This window comes from Rutidosis leptorrhynchoides, chromosome 9 (genome assembly GCF_046630445.1).
Source record: "Rutidosis leptorrhynchoides isolate AG116_Rl617_1_P2 chromosome 9, CSIRO_AGI_Rlap_v1, whole genome shotgun sequence".
In the NCBI taxonomy this organism is placed as follows: Eukaryota; Viridiplantae; Streptophyta; class Magnoliopsida; order Asterales; family Asteraceae; genus Rutidosis; species Rutidosis leptorrhynchoides.
Window position 1 is genome coordinate 186,643,055 of NC_092341.1, and position 17,167 is coordinate 186,660,221.

The following is a 17,167-nucleotide window of genomic DNA, read 5'->3' on the forward strand; positions in this document are numbered from 1 at the left end:
GCGATAGTAATAATAAAAAAAAACATTTTTAATGATAAATCCCTTTTATTGATAAAGATAATAATAATGATAATAATAAGATAAAACTAGAACGACGATAAAAATGACGACAATAATAATCATTTTTAATAAAAATATCGAAAATTCAATTGATTATAACTTCTAATCCATTCATCGAAACCATTCGATATCTAAAGGAAAAGTTCTTAATTTTTCGCTAGCTTTCTAAGGACATGCATATCTTATACCTTATCTTAACCGCAAGTGTAACTAATTCAAGATTCAACCTAACCTGTCTAAGGGCAATATCAAAAGTACAACCATGCATAATCCTAAATACTCGAGCACTAGTCAGGGATACACTATTAGTATGTAAAAGTTAAATTATGAGTACTCACGTATCAATATTGAGATTCAATATTGCAGGAAAGGTACGTAGATGCAACGAAAATGATAAACACCATATTGACCTCACGAGCATACCCATGAACCATACCCAATCACCTCCATAGCTATAACCCATAATTTCCTTAATCCTCCTACTCGAAAAACAATTTCGAAATCACTCGGACAGCACTCCGTCGTAATATTTTATGTATACTAATAATATCTTGAAATAATATGGAGTAAATATATATATGTAAATCGATTGAGAGAGTTTAGAGAAAAATATTTTCAAGTGTCTATAAAATAATGAAACCTATTGAATTCTATTTATAATAGATTTTTGAATTATTAAAGTAAATTATTAAAGTATGAATTATTAAAGTGAATTATTAAAGTATGAATTATTAAAGTATGAATTATTAAAGTGAATTATTAAAGTATGAATTATTAAAGTGAATTATTAAAGTATGAATTATTAAAGTGAATTATTAAAGTTAAAGTAAAGTAGAAATAAAGTAAAGGTAAAGTTTAAGTATAGTAAAAGTATAAAACTATGTACGTATAATACGCGTATAAATATATATAATATTAATTTAAATCGTTATATATATTTAATAAAATAAAATATAAATAGCGTTATCTTTATCATACTAGTTAAGTAATGAGTTGTCAAAAGTGGTTCTAGATATTTATAAAAGTTATATACGTTTTAATAATAAAGTTCTTTTTTAAACTGAAAACGTTTTTGTACGTTTGAAACTAAATAGATCAATCGAGTCTTTATGAGATTCAATCTTCCACTATCCTTTGTCTAGTTCTCAATGATTGACAATTTGTTCTTATTTATAAATCACTTTACCATTTTTCGAATATTGTTAAAATGGAAAGATTTCTCAAATCAACGTGGGCCTTTCAACAGAGACTTGTAATCATAATTTAATATATCTGATAATTCAATCATTTGATTTTATCTTCTAACTCCATTGATAAACATTTTGAAACAGATACAATCATATAAAGTATTTAATCTAATATTTTGTTTACGTTTCAAGTTATAATATATATACACATATACATATATAATCATATTCGTTTAATGGTTCGTGAATCGTTGGAACTTGGTCGAGGTTGAATGGATGTATGAACATAGTTTAAAATTCTTGAAATTTAACTTAACAAATATTGCTTATCGTGTCGGAAACATATAAAGATTAAAGTTTAAATTTGGTTGGAAATTTTCGGGTTGTCACACAAATACAGTGACTAAAAGTAATATGATAGATGACATGATATAAAGTATAAATTAGGCAAGGAAAAAGAAACGGAAATTTGTGATAGTTCCTTTTTTCAAACATGTACAGCAATGAGTGATGTATATATATAACTAAAAGTAATCTAATAATTAATAATATTAATATAATAATAATTATAATAATATTAAAATTATAAACGTGTAAATTTTTACGGAGTGAAATTCGTGCTCCGTTGATAAATCAGTGGCGGATAAAAGTCTTCAGAAAAAAAAATTCATATTTTTAAATTAACTATATTTATTTATTTTGGTTATTATGGTATAAAATTCGATCCAAAATTGGTTAAATAAAAATTACATCAACTGTCCTTCTCATTTATGGGTGAAATATAAAAAGTGTTAAAATTAAATAATTAGATCCTAAATGTAATTTTAATAAGCCTATGACTTATATAACCCATTTTCGGATCACCTTTAATTTTAAAATTTCTTAAGTTTAAATTTAACTTGCTTAATATCAATCGAAACATCAAACGAGTATTACAATTATTTAATATTTATTTTTAATATACTTTATTTATATGTAGAGATATATTTTAAATAATAATTATTATAATATCCTATTTTTATTTTATTAATTTTTAATAACAACAACCTATAATACTTCAAGTTATATTTCGAATTATTATTTATATATACATACACACATATCTATTTACAATTAATGGTTCGTGAATCGTCGAGAGCAGACGAAAGGTAAATGAATTCATGTAAATAATTCCAAAATTTTGAGACTTAACCTTACAGACTTTGCTTATCGTGTCGAAACTATATAAAGATTAAGTTTAAATTTGGTCGGAAATTTCCGGGTCGTCACATGTACTTTCTCGACGTGTGCTAGAACAGCGTAGCAACCTTTTGTTATTAGTTTTTGTGCCTTCAAATTACTAATAAGATGTAGCTTCGTGTTGCCCTTTTCTCCGTACACGATTAAGGGTTCTCCTTCTTCTCGTACAATGCGAATTGCATTTTTGTAACATACGATCTCTGCTTTCATCTCCTTCAACCAGTCCATGCCAACTATTACATCAAAACTCCCTAACTCTACTGGTATCAAATCAATCTTAAATATTTCACTACCCAGTTTAATTTCTCGATTCCGGCATATATAATCTGCTGAAATTAATTTACCGTTTGCTAATTCGAGTAAAAATTTACTATTCAACGGCATCATTGGACAACTTAATTTATCACAAAAATCTCTACTCATATAGCTTCTATCCGTACCTGAATCAAATAAAACGTAAGCAGATTTATTGTCAATAAGAAACGTACCCGTAACAAGTTCGGGGTCTTCCTGTGCCTCTGCCGCATTAATATTGAAAACTCTTTCGCGGCCTTGTCCATTCGTGTTCTCCTGGTTCGGGCAATTTCTAATAATGTGGCCCGGTTTTCCACATTTATAACAAACTACATTGGCATAACTTGCTCCGACTGATAGTGCGCATAGCATTACCTTACGCATTGCACAAGGATTGCACTAAGTTTTAGCACCTTTTGCTGAAATCCGCAATGCACAAGTGTGCTAAAATCCGCAATCCGCACAAGAGTGCATAAATCCGCACAAGTGTGCTGAAATCCGCACAAGAGTGTAAGAATCCGTACAAGAGTCCAAGAATCCGCACAAGAGTGCAAGAATCCACACAGGAGTGCAAGAATCCGTGGATATCTCAAATACAATAAATAGGGAGCTTGGTCTCTCATTTATAGATTATTGATTCTCTGCTATTTGCTCTGGCCTTTGTAATTTTCACTTGTGACTTTGCCCAAGGAACTTTTACATTGTGTTAGGGTGAATCATGCTAATCAATTATCAAGATCGGGTCGGGGTGGTTGATCACTTGATTGCTAAAGTGAAAGACGATCATCGGGGCCCAAAACAAACAACAACACCCCAATCCTCCTCATTGCACTCGATCCTTGATCCAATTCAGCAAGGAAGACTGATCTAGGATCGATCAATTGGCGCCATCCGTGGGACTAGAACCCACGACCACGAATTAAGTCACACATCGGTAATCAAATTAAACTACTGATTGGATTCGTAAGTCTTTTTCAATTCAGATTTAACTTTTGATTCCGACATAATTTCTGATTCTAAAGGCCGATTTGTGCATGCAAAAGGCTGCACAAAGCAATTTTTGTACAATCAGAAAAGATTGCACAACGAAGATTTAGTGCATGCTAAGCGCTGCACATTGCAAGATTTTGTGCAAAACATAAAGTTTGCACAAAACGATGATTTTTTGCAAAAATGAAGTTTTTGCGGATTTATGATTAAGTGCAATCAGAAAAGATTGCACAACGAAGATTTAGTGCATGCTAAGCGCTGCACATTGCAAGATTTTGTGCAAAACATAAAGTTTGCACAAAACGATAATTTTTTGCAAAAATAAAGTTTTTGCGGATTTATGATTAAGTGCAATCAGAAAAGATTGCACAACGAAGATTTAGTACATGCTAAGCGCTGCACATTGCAAGATTTTGTGCAAAACATAAAGTTTGCACAAAACGATGATTTTTTGCAAAAATGAAGTTTTTGCGGATTTATGATTAAGTGCAATCAGAAAAGATTGCACAACGAAGATTTAGTGCATGCTAAGCGCTGCACATTGCAAGATTTTGTGCAAAAAATAAAGTTTGCACAAAATGAAAATTTTTTGCAAAAATGAAGTTTTTACGGATTTATGATTTTGTGCAATCATAAAAGATTGCACAACGAAGATTTAGTGCATGCTAAGCGCTGCACATTGCAAGATTTTGTGCAAAACATAAAGTTTGCACAAAACGATGATTTTTTTTGCAAAAATGAAGTTTTTGCGGATTTATGATTAAGTGCAATCAGAAAAGATTGCACAACGAAGATTTAGTGCATGCTAAGCGCTGCACATTGCAAGATTTTGTGCAAAACATAAAGTTTGCACAAAACGATGATTTTTTGCAAAAATGAAGTTTTTGCGGATTTATGATTTTGTGCAATCATAAAAGATTGCACAACGAAGATTTAGTGCATGCTAAGCGCTGCACATTGCAAGATTTTGTGCAAAACATAAAGTTTGCACAAAACGATGATTTTTTTGCAAAAATGAAGTTTTTGTGGATTTATGATTAAGTGCAATCAGAAAAGATTGCACAATGAATATTTAGTGCATGCTAAGCGCTGCACATTGCAAGATTTTGTGCAAAAAATAAAGTTTGCACAAAATGAAGATTTTTTGCAAAAATAAAGTTTTTGCGGATTTATGATTTTGTGCAATCAGAAAAGATTGCACAACAAAGATTGAGTGCATGCTAAGCGCTGCACATTGCAAGATTTTGTGCAAAACATAAAGTTTGCACAAAACGATAATTTTTTGCAAAAATAAAGTTTTTGCGGATTTATGATTAAGTGCAATCAGAAAACATTGCACAACGAAAATTTAGTACATGCTAAGCGCTGCACATTGCAAGATTTTGTGCAAAACATAAAGTTTGCACAAAACGATGATTTTTTGCAAAAATGAAGTTTTTGCGGATTTATGATTAAGTGCAATCAGAAAAGATTGCACAACGAAGATTTAGTGCATGCTAAGCGCTGCACATTGCAAGATTTTGTGCAAAAAATAAAGTTTGCACAAAATAAAATTTTTTTGCAAAAATGAAGTTTTTACTGATTTATGATTTTGTGCAATCATAAAAGATTGCACAACGAAGATTTAGTGCATGCTAAGCGCTGCACATTGCAAGATTTTGTGCAAAACATAAAGTTTGCACAAAACGATGATTTTTTGCAAAAATGAAGTTTTTACGGATTTATGATTTTGTGCAATCATAAAAGATTGCACAACGAAGATTTAGTGCATGCTAAGCGCTGCACATTGCAAGATTTTGTGCAAAACATAAAGTTTGCACAAAACGATGATTTTTTTTGCAAAAATGAAGTTTTTGCGGATTTATGATTAAGTGCAATCAGAAAAGATTGCACAACGAAGATTTAGTGCATGCTAAGCGCTGCACATTGCAAGATTTTGTGCAAAACATAAAGTTTGCACAAAACGATGATTTTTTTTGCAAAAATGAAGTTTTTGCGGATTTATGATTAAGTGCAATCAGAAAAGATTGCACAACGAAGATTTAGTGCATGCTAAGCGCTGCACATTGCAAGATTTTGTGCAAAACATAAAGTTTGCACAAAACGATGATTCTTTGCAAAAATGAAGTTTTTGCGGATTTATGATTAAGTGCAATCAGAAAAGATTGCACAACGAAGATTTAGTGCATGCTAAGCGCTGCACATTGCAAGATTTTGTGCAAAACATAAAGTTTGCACAAAACGATGATTTTTTTGCAAAAATGAAGTTTTTGTGGATTTATGATTAAGTGCAATCAGAAAAGATTGCACAATGAAGATTTAGTGCATGCTAAGCGCTGCACATTGCAAGATTTTGTGCAAAAAATAAAGTTTGCACAAAATGAAGATTTTTTGTAAAAATAAAGTTTTTGCGGATTTATGATTTTGTGCAATCAGAAAAGATTGCACAACAAAGATTTAGTGCATGCTAAGCGCTGTACATTGCAAGATTTTGTGCAAAACATAAAGTTTGCACAAAACGATGATTTTTTGCAAAAATGAAGTTTTTGCGGATTTATGATTAAGTGTAATCAGAAAAGATTGCACATCGAAGATTTAGTGCATGCTAAGCGTTGCACATTGCAAGATTTTGTGCAAAAAATAAAGTTTGAACAAAATGAAGATTTTTTGCAAAAATAAAGTTTTTACGGATTTATGATTTTGTGCAATCAGAAAAGATTGCACAACGAAGATTTAGTGCATGCTAAGCGCTGCACATTGCAAGATTTTGTGCAAAACATAAAGTGTGCACAAAACGATGATTTTTTGCAAAAATGAAGTTTTTGCGGATTTATGATTAAGTGCAATCAGAAAAGATTGCACAACGAAGATTTAGTGCATGCTAAGCGCTGCACATTGCAAGATTTTGTGCAAAACATAAAGTTTGCACAAAACGATGATTTTTTGCAAAAATGAAGTTTTTGCGGATTTATGATTAAGTGCAATCAGAAAAGATTGCACAACGAAGATTTAGTGCATGCGCTGCACATTGCAAGATTTTGTGCAAAAAATAAAGTTTGCACAAAATGAAGATTTTTGCAAAAATGAAGTTTTTGCGGATTTATTATTTTGTGCAATTAGAAAAGATTGCACAACGAAGTTTTAGTGCATGCTAAGCGCTGTACATTGCAAGATTTTGTGCAAAAATAAAGTTTTTACACAACGAAATTTTTTGCAAACTAAAAGTTTGTACATTCAAGATTTTGTGCATGCTAAGCGCTGCACAATGAAGATTGCACAAATTAAAAGTTGTGCAATGTAATTTTTTGCAAACTAAAAGTTTGCACATTGAAGATTTTGTGCATGATATGCGCTACACAAAGATAATTTTTTGCAACCTAAAAGTTGCATATTGCAAGAAATCCGCAATGCACAAGTGTGCTGAAATTCGCAATGCACAAGTGTGCTGAAATCCGCAATCCGCACAAGAGTGCATAAATCCGCACAAGTGTGCTGAAATCCGCACAAGAGTGTAAGAATCCGTACAAGAGTCCAAGAATCCGCACAAGAGTGCAAGAATCCGCACAAGAGTGCAAGAATCCACACAGGAGTGCAAGAATCCGTGGATATCTCAAATACAATAAATAGGGAGCTCGGTCTCTCATTTATAGATTATTGATTCTCTGCTATTTGCTCTGGCCTTTGTAATTTTCACTTGTGACTTTGCCCAAGGAACTTTTACATTGTGTTAGGGTGAATCATGCTAATCAATGATCAAGATCGGGTCGGGGTGGTTGATCACTTGATTGCTAAAGTGAAAGACGATCATCGGGGACCAAAACAAACAACAACACCCCAATCCTCCTCATTGCACTCGATCCTTGATCCAATTCAGCAAGGAAGACTGATCTAGGATCGATCAATTGGCGCCATCCGTGGGACTCGAACCCACGATCACGAATTAAGTCACACATCGGTAATCAAATTAAACTACTGATTGGATTCGTAAGTCTTTTCCAATTCAGATTTAACTTTTGATTCCGACATAATTTCTGATTCTAAAGGCCGATTTGTGCATGCAAAAGGCTGCACAAAGCAATTTTTGTACAATCAGAAAAGATTGCACAACGAAGATTTAGTGCATGCTAAGCGCTGCACATTGCAAGATTTTGTGCAAAACATAAAGTTTGCACAAAACGATGATTTTTTGCAAAAATGAAGTTTTTGCGGATTTATGATTAAGTGCAATCAGAAAAGATTGCACAACGAAGATTTAATGCATGCTAAGCACTGCACATTGCAAGAATTTGTGCAAAACATAAAGTTTGCACAAAACGATAATTTTTGCAAAAATGAAGTTTTTGCGGATTTATGATTAAGTGCAATCAGAAAAGATTGCACAACGAAGATTTAGTACATGCTAAGCGCTGCACATTGCAAGATTTTGTGCAAAACATAAAGTTTGCACAAAACGATGATTTTTTGCAAAAATGAAGTTTTTGTGGTTTTATGATTAAGTGCAATCAGAAAAGATTGCACAACGAAGATTTAGTGCATGCTAAGCGCTGCACATTGCAAGATTTTGTGCAAAAAATAAAGTTTGCACAAAATGAAGATTTTTTGCAAAAATGAAGTTTTTACGGATTTATGATTTTGTGCAATCATAAAAGATTGCACAACGAAGATTTAGTGCATGCTAAGCGCTGCACATTGCAAGATTTTGTGCAAAACATAAAGTTTGCACAAAACGATGATTTTTTTGCAAAAATGAAGTTTTTGCGGATTTATGATTAAGTGCAATCAGAAAAGATTGCACAACGAAGATTTAGTGCATGCTAAGCGCTGCACATTGCAAGATTTTGTGCAAAACATAAAGTTTGCACAAAACGATAATTTTTTGCAAAAATGAAGTTTTTGCTGATTTATGTTTAAGTGCAATCAGAAAAGATTGCACAACGAAGATTTAGTGCATGCTAAGCGTTGCACATTGCAAGATTTTGTGCAAAACATAAAGTTTGCACAAAACGATGATTTTTTTGCAAAAATGAAGTTTTTGTGGATTTATGATTAAGTGCAATCAGAAAAGATTGCACAACGAAGATTTAGTGCATGCTAAGCGCTGCACATTATAAGATTTTGTGCAAAAAATAAAGTTTGCACAAAATGAAGATTTTTTGCAAAAATGAAGTTTTTGCGGATTTATGATTTTGTGCAATCAGAAAAGATTGCACAACGAAGATTTAGTGCATGCTAAGCGCTGTACATTGCAAGATTTTGTGCAAAACATAAAGTTTGCACAAAACGATGATTTTTTGCAAAAATGAAGTTTTTGCGGATTTATGATTAAGTGTAATCAGAAAAGATTGCACATCGAAGATTTAGTGCATGCTAAGCGTTGCACATTGCAAGATTTTGTGCAAAAAATAAAGTTTGCACAAAATGAAGATTTTTTGCAAAAATGAAGTTTTTACGGATTTATGATTTTGTGCAATCAGAAAAGATTGCACAACGAAGATTTAGTGCATGCTAAGCACTGCACATTGCAAGATTTTGTGCAAAACATAAAGTTTGCACAAAACGATGATTTTTTGCAAAAATGAAGTTTTTGCGGATTTATGATTAAGTGCAATCAGAAAAGATTGCACAACGAAGATTTAGTGCATGCTAAGCGTTGCACATTGCAAGATTTTGTGCAAAACATAAAGTTTGCACAAAACGATGATTTTTTGCAAAAATGAAGTTTTTGCGGATTTATGATTAAGTGCAATCAGAAAAGATTGCACAACGAAGATTTAGTGTATGCGCTGCACATTGCAAGATTTTGTGCAAAAAATAAAGTTTGCACAAAATGAAGATTTTTGCAAAAATGAAGTTTTTGCGGATTTATTATTTTGTGCAATCAGAAAAGATTGTACAACGAAGATTTAGTGCATGCTAAGCGCTGCACATTGCAAGATTTTGTGCAAAAATAAAGTTTTTACACAACGAAGTTTTTTGCAAACTAAAAGTTTGTACATTCAAGATTTTGTGCATGCTAAGCGCTGCACAATTAAGATTGCACAAATTAAAAGTTGTGCAATGTAGTTTTTTGCAAACTAAAAGTTTGCACATTGAAGATTTTGTGCATGATATGCGCTGCACAAAGATAATTTTTTGCAACCTAAAAGTTGCATATTGCAAGATTTTGCGTATGCTAAGCGCTGCACAATGAAGATTGAAAGCATGCTAAGCGCTGCACATTACAAGATTTTGTGCAAAAATAAAGTTTTTGCACAATGAAGTTTTTATGCAAAAATAAAAATTTTGCACAATGAAGTTTTTATGGCAAAATAAAGTTTTTGCGGAATGAAATGTTGTGCATGCTACACAGTGAAATATTTTGTGCAACAATAAATTTTTTGTGCAATAATATTTTTTGCACATTGAAAGATTTTATGCAAGTTTGCAAGATTTTATGCAACATGGCAAAATTTTGTGCAAGGCTGCACATTGCAAGACTTAATGCAAGCTTTGCGCTGTATAATTGAATTTCATGCAATACGTTGCCAAACTTTTGAGCATTGCTTTGAAGGCACTAATTTTTGCGATATTTTTTGCGCAACATTACTTAAGTCCATGAGCATATGGCCATGGCAATATCATCATTTGTGCGATATGCACGTTGCAAAATTACTCAAGTACATGAGCATTTGGCCATGGCAATACTATTGTTTGTGCTAAAAGCACGTGGTTACATTGCTTAAAAGCATGGCCGAATTATTGATTGATTTTGCACACGATGCATGAGGTCATGAAGGCTAAAACCATATGTTCTTATAATAAAAATGCACATTGGCAAGATAGGCTTAAAATATGTCATGTGCTATATATTATATTAACATAAGCTTCAACTGACTTGCTTCATATATGCTTCGAGCAAATTTCTCAAAAAAAAAAACTAAATATGCGTGAGACCAAAAATGAATCGTGAAAAATTTTATCAAGTGCGGACGCGTACTTTGATTTTGTAAATGAAAATCACTTGGCGTGTAAATACGCAATGAATGCCTAAGCGTTGAAGAAAGCCCGCTTGGATGAATAACATAAAATTACAAGTGTTTGAGAAAAGTTGGAACTTGTGATATTTTTCCTAAGTATTTGATTTGGCCATGCTAAGATGCTTCGCAAAAAACACATATTTTGCCTAAGGATCGTTTCGGGGGACTTAGAAGATTTATAATGTGCAGAAAAGCACACGCATACTGGTTGTTTCGCATAATGTAATTGTTTGTTATGTGCACAATAATAAACAATGAAATTGCAAAGGACAATGCTAGTGATTATGAATATTGATAAAGTACTTAAAGCGCTATATAAATAAACGTTGCAACATGACTTTTTCTTTGATAAACAAGCGCCATGAGTTGCGCATACCTTCAGGAAAAAGCGTATTGTACATTTAGAGTTCGACATCATATACTTTCAGTTTATAATATCGAACTGGGGGGACTTGATAGTGTATATATTGCTATATTCCCTATGATTGCATACTTATAAGTTCGTCATTATATATCTTCAACATATAATACCGAAATTGGGGGACTTGATAGTGCGCATAGCATTACCTTGCGCATTGCACAAGGATTGCACTAAGTTTTAGCACCTTTTGCTGAAATCCGCAATGCACAAGTGTGCTGAAATCCGCAATCCGCACAAGTGTGCTGAAATCTGCACAAGAGTGCAAGAATCCGCACAAGAGTGCAAGAATCCGCACAAGAGTGCAAGAATCCGCGGATATCTCGAATACTATAAATAGGGAGCTTGGCCTCTCATTTATAGATTATTGATTCTCTGCTATTTGCTCTGGCCTTTGTAATTTTCACTTGTGACTTTGCCCAAGGAACTTTTACATTGTGTTAGGGTGAATCATGCTAATCAATGATTAAGACCGGGTCGGGGTGGTTGATCACTTGATTGGTAAAGTGAAAGACGATCATCGGGGCCCAAAACAAACAACAACACCCCAATCCTCCTCATTGCACTCGATCCTTGATCCAATTTCGTAAGGAAGACGGATCTAGGATCGATCACCGACACTACTTGCTCCGTCATTACTCGTTCCGACATCATTTGTTCCTTTCGTTCTGTTAACCCCTGGTCCATAGACCTCACACTTCACCGCGCTATGACCATTTCTTTTACACTTGTTGCAAAATTTGGTGCAAAACCCCGAGTGATACTTTTCACACCTTTGACATAGCTGCTTCTGATTGTTGTTGTTGTTGTTGCAGTTGTTATTGTTGTTGGGATGATTGTTGTAGTTGTTGTTGTTGTGCCGTTTGTTGTAGTTGCGATTGATGTTGCGATTGTTGGGATAGTTGTTGTTGTATTGGTGACTCTTATCACCGTTTTCCTCCCACTTTCTTTTGACTAGCTTTACGGTGGCCTCTTCGGCTCCCTGTTCTTTAATTCTTCCCTCAATCTGGTTCACTAGTTTGTGAGCCATTCTACATGCCTTTTGTATGGAGGCAGGCTCGTGTGAACTTATATCTTCTTGGATTCTCCGGTAACCCTTTCACAAACGCGTCGATCTTCTCTTCCTCATCTTCGAACGCTCTCGGACACAATAGGCACAATTCTGTGAATCGTCTTTCGTACGAAGTAATATCGAATCCCTGTGTTCGTAACCCTCTAAGTTCTGACTTGAGCTTATTGACCTCAGTTCTGGGACGGTACTTCTAGTTCATCAAGTGCTTGAATGCTGACCACGGTAGCGCGTAAGCAGCATCTTGTCCCACTTGCTCTAGATAGGTATTCCACCATGTTAACGCAATACCTGTGAAGGTATGCGTTGCGCACTTCACTTTGTCTCCTTCAGCACGAAACGACCAAGTATAGTCACGAAACGAAGTACTGTGCAACCGTTGAATACTGGTCGTCCAGTCCGGTTGGGGTTGTCAGGCCCGATAGATCTATCAACAGGATTCGCGTTTACAATACCGCTGTAAATAATAGTTACCAAGCTACAGGGAAGTATGCCAGTGGTACAACTCAACGTAGAATATATTTTTCAGTTACTTGTGTCCATAACGTAAAACATAAAATACATGTATTCTCATCCCGAAATACTTAGAGTTTAAAAGTGGGACTATATACTCACTTTTGCCTTGAAGATATATATATATTTTGACTTGGTCTCCGGTTGATATCACGAACCTATCCATATATAATATATCAATATATTTTCATTTTAAACAATCGTCACATATATATATATTTATAATACTTTTAATACTTTTAATAATTTCTTAGTCCGTAGTTAGCAGTCCGATGTTAGTAATTCAATTTTAATGGTTCATATTTAGGTGTTTAATAAATAAATAAAACCCCCATCAAATAAATAAAACCCCATTGTATTCGTATTGGTCGGGATTAATCTTGACCCACGGTACCGGTGTTGTCAAATGACGTGTTGCGTACATAAAGTACCGGTGTTGTCAAATGACGTGTTGCGTACAATCATGGGATCTTATGATTAATCTTCTCGTATTGTTTACGGGTGATCCTGAAATATATAAAATTAAATTATGAGTACATATATATAAAATATCATGTTATTTTAAAAAGATGTGATTTATTTAATTTTTCTCCAATTATTTTCGTGGCTAAACTAGTCTTGGATATCCAATTTTGTTTTGGTCATAGTTTCTTCGTTACAACTTCGTTTTCGTTGGTTCAACTTGCCACTTCCTTGGATCGAGTCCTTCTTTAAGAATATGAACTGTAAATACCTTAGTTTGTATTTGAAATCACAGGTCATAGGTCAAACTTTGGTGAAACTTATGAAGTTAATCATTTTCCATCATGTAAACAACCTTAAATGATTATTTTTCTAAAAATACTTATACTTTGAGTTAAATCATGAAATTTTTATGTGTTATAATATTCATAGTAAATATCATTTTTCCAGAAAATAAACCTCCAATTCAAGGTTCAAGATAGTTTTTAATTATCCAACCCAAAACAGCCCCCGGTTGCACTCCGACGTCGTAAAAACAGTTTTTAAGGTGTTCTTTGAAAAACCAAGTTATACCTTGTTAAATTAGAATATATTTATGATATATTACAGGTCTTGAAGTATTTTAAAAGTTAAGTTAGAAGGATCTATTTAGTTTGCAAACAAGTTTGAAAACATTCAAACTATGTTCTTGTTGTTAAAATTTTATACCATAAAATAAGATAGCTATATATATATGAATTGAATAAGGTTATGAACAAAGTTACTACCTCAAGTTACTTGGACAAGATTGCTGTAAAAGAGGAGTAAGAACCTAGAACCAAAAGGGTGATGGAATTGGATGAAAGATTGGAAGTAAACTTGTGTTCTTGGAAGGATTCTTGAAGTGTTTTTGTAGGAGTTTTCTTATGGTGATTAAGTGATGTTTTTATTGCTAGATCTTCATGGATTTTAGCTGAATGGTTATGGAGTTTCTTAAGAGTGTGTTTTTGGTTAAAGAAATGAGGTAGTAAAATTTGAAAATGGAAGATGTATTTAAGGCCATAAAAACATGATTAATGGATGAACATGGACAAAATTTCATGTTGTATTTTTATGTAATTAGTCATACTAAACATCAAAAGTAGTTACCTTATACATAAGGCATGAACAAGAGAGTTACCTTATACATAAGGCATGAACAAGGGCTAGTTGGTGGTGATTTGATGTGTATATACCAATAGTAAATACGTATAGAAGCTAGGTATGATACGAGTACATGTACTCTAGATATACGTATAGAAATTTTGTGAAAAATGGAATGAGAATTCAAATATAGCTATCTTTTGTGAATATACTTGTATTGTTTTATGTATTTAAGTCTTTAAAAAGTGATTAAATACATTATATATACGATATATGTATAAACATTATAGGTTATAAGTATTTATATCAAATAACGTTACGTATGGTTATTGTTTTGAAAACTTAAGTTAGTAGTTTCAAAATATACTTATAACTTATTGTTATTAATACAAAATGAGGTATTAAAACATCCTTAGATCATGTTAAATATGTATATATACATATATATACACAAACGTATAATTATCATATATTGTATAGTTCGTGATATCATCGGTCAAACTAGACGGTCAATCGTTGTGTAAAACTCTCTTTGAAAACATAAGTCTCAACAATTTGGATTGCTTATCATGTTGGTAAGGTTTAATTTATGTAAATATTAATCTTATAAGTATAAATTGATCGAAAAAGTGCGGGTCATTACAGTACCTACCCGTTAAATAAATTTCGTCCCGAAATTTTAAAATTGTACCTATTTTGCGTCATCGAGAAACAAGTGTGGATACTTTTGTTTCATCTGATCCCCTCGTTCCCAAGTAAACTCAGGACCTCTTCGAGCATTCCAACGAACCTTAACGATCGGTATGTTGCTCTGCTTGAGCTGTTTAACTTCACGGTCCATGATTTCGATTGGTTCTTCGACGAATTGTAGTTTCTCGTCGACATGGATTTCTTCAAGAGGAATGGTGAGATCTTACTTTGCAAGACACTTCTTAAGGTTTGAGACGTGAAAGGTATTATGTACTCCGGCGAGTTGTTGCGGTAACTCGAGTCGATAAGCTACCGGTCCAATGCGTTCGATGATCTTGAACGGGCCTACGTACCTTGGGTTCAATTTACCCCTTTTGCCGAAACGTATTACACCTTTCCATGGTGACACTTTTAACATAACCATGTCCCCAATCTGAAACTCTAATGGTTTCCTTCGGACATCGGCGTAGCTCTTTTGGCGACTACGGGCTGTTTTCAATCTCTCCTTGATTTGTACTATCTTCTCAGTCGTTTCGTGTATGATCTCGGGACCAGTTATTTGTCGATCTCCTACTTCATTCCAACAAATAGGAGATCTACACTTCCTTCCGTACAATGCTTCGAATGGCGCAGCTTTAATGCTCGCATGATAACTATTATTATACGAGAATTCTGCTAATGGTAGATATTTATCCCATCCGTTTCCAAAATCGATCACACATGCCCTGAGCATGTCTTCAAGAGTCTGAATTGTTCTTTCACTCTGCCCGTCAGTTTGCGGATGATATGCGGTACTCATATCCAAACGAGTTCCTAGTGCCTCCTGTAGTGATTGCCAGAACTTTGAGGTAAATCTACTATCACGATCAGATATAATGGAAATAGGTATTCCATGCCTTGAAACAATTTCCTTTATATACAATCGTAATAGTTTCTCCATTCTATCCGTTTCCTTTATAGGCAAGAAATGTGCAGACTTGGTGAGACGATCAACAATTACCCAAATGGTGTCGTATCCCCAGGCAGTCTTTGGTAACTTCGTGATGAAATCCATGGTAATACCATCCCATTTCCATTCTGGGATTTTTGGTTGTTGAAGTAACCCTGACGGCTTTTGGTGTTCTGCTTTGACTTTGGAACAAGTTAAACACTCCCCAACATATGTTGCAACGTCTGTCTTTAAATTAGGCCACCAATAATGTGTCTTAAGATCTTGGTACATCTTTCCAACTCCAGGATGTATCGAGTATCTTGTCTTATGTGCCTCATTCAATATCAACTTCCTTAATCCACCCAACTTTGGTACCCAAATACGATTTGCAAAATATCGAATTCCATCTTCCCGTATAACGAGTTGCTTCTCATACTTCTTCATTATTTCATTTCCTATATTTTCTTTAGTAAGTGTTTCTCGTTGAGCCTCTTTAATTTGTGAGTTGAGATTCATGCGAATTTTTATGTTCATTGCTCGTACTCGAATTGGTTCTCGTTCCTTTCTGCTTAGTGAGTCAGCCACCACATTCGCTTTCCCGGGATGATAACGAATTTCACAATCATAGTCATTTATTAACTCGACCCACCTACATTGCCTCATGTTCAGCTGTTTCTGATCAAAAATATGTTGAAGGCTTTTATGATCAGTAAACACGGTGCATTTAACCCCACACAAGTAGTGTCTCCATATCTTTAATGCAAACATGACTGCTCCCAGTTCTAGATCATGCGTCGTATAATTCCGCTCGTGAATCTTCAATTGTCGGGATGCGTATGCAATAACTTTCTTCCATTGCATAAGAACGCAACCAAAACCTTGTCGCGAAGCGTCACAATATATTTCAAAATCATCGTTCCCTTCTGGTAACGATAAAATAGGCGCGGTAGTTAACTTCTTCTTTAGTAATTGAAATGCACTCTCCTGCTCAGAGGTCCATTCATATTTCTTCCCTTTTTGCGTTAACGCTGTCAACGTCTTAGCTATTCGGGAAAAATCTTGAATAAACCTTCTATAATAACCGGCTAAACCCAAAAATTGGCGTATCTGCGTTGGTGTCTTAGGAGTCTCCCATTTTTCAATGGCTTCAATTTTTGCTGGATCAACCTGAATTCC